The sequence below is a fragment of the Pteropus medius genome, unplaced genomic scaffold, assembly GCF_902729225.1.
Source record: "Pteropus medius unplaced genomic scaffold, Ma_sr-lr_union100, whole genome shotgun sequence".
NCBI lineage: Eukaryota > Metazoa > Chordata > Mammalia > Chiroptera > Pteropodidae > Pteropus > Pteropus medius.
In genome coordinates this window covers 7,107,685-7,109,037 of record NW_024344240.1, presented here as the reverse complement: position 1 = coordinate 7,109,037, position 1,353 = coordinate 7,107,685, and positions in this window count along the sequence as shown.

Sequence of the window (1,353 nt, the reverse complement as noted above, 5' to 3'; positions counted from 1 at the left end):
GCATCTTGATGGATGGAGAACTCAGAAAGTCTGCTCTGAAAGACTGACACTTGAGTTGAGACTTGAATGATGGGAAGACTAGCCACCCAAGGCCCAGAAAATGTGTTTCTAGGGGAGGACAATAATGCAAGGGTTCTTCAGAGAGAATGACCCTGTCATATTCTAGGAATAAATAGAAATATAGTTTGGCAGGAAAGTAGAGAGTGCCAGGCAAGGTCAAAATGGCACTTATCTAATCTATCACCTATATACTCTTCAGAAGCACTCAGGTCTTTAAGCACCCTCAAACATGTCTGGGAGACCCTAGGAAGTGGTCTTCCCTGGGGAATAAAAGGAAAAGCACATGTCTACCAGTAAAGTGCATCACTTTCTTGAGAGCTCCAACTCACAGCAGCTGAGGCAGAAGCTGCACTTATGCCGGTCAGTGACCCAGGTGAAGTGTCAGCTCCTACTGAGTAAGGGGTAAGCACTGCTTAGTACAGGACTGTGCTCTGGCTTGAGCACCACCTTCCTGTGACTGCCACGGCTTCCTTTGTGACCTTTATCTCACGCCCACAGGCACCCAGACTGCCCTCAGCTTTGTTGGGGCTGCCGCAGTGATTGCTTGTGCCAGTGCCAGAGTGATTATAGAAAACCTTTTTGTTTATTTTTGTATGGTGGTCTTCTTTCCTTAGGACCCAGAACATTTGGAGATTACATGGAGTCAACCTGAGCCACAGGCAGCATCCTTGGCTTAAAATCATCCTTCACTCTCTATGATCTTTAGCTTCAAGCATCTTCATTTTCTATTTTCTTGAGGTAAATTATTTCCTTTTTTCTCATGAAGCTCTCAGTTTCTCATGTGGTGGTACCCTACCAACCTTCCACAGATACAGATAGGCCTCAAATTGAGAATGAACTCAGCTTGGGTTCAGGTTGGTTGTTTAAGAGTATTTACATGTTTATCTGTCTTGAATACCTCTCTCCCCAGGAATATTAAGAACTGCACATTATATGGATGAGCTATGTAGACTGGACTACAGAGTTTTACAGTTCTGAGGATTTTCTATCCTCAGAAAGGGATAGAAAATCAGTGGTATTTCTCTTCTGGGTGTAAGGACTTCCTTTTTTTGTTTAATTACAGCAAGATTTAGAATGATCTGGCCAGTTCTACATCCATATCCTAATGATAAATATGAATTTAAAACCAAAGAATTAATTTTCTTTAAAAAGAAAATAAGGCATGCTGGAAGTGCACATATAGATGGAGCTGTAATTGTGAAAACATTTTTCAGGTTAAAATACAATTTGCTTTGTTTCATATGACCTTGCTATTAAAAATGAGAAAATGGATCTTCCTCTTTGAGATACTGA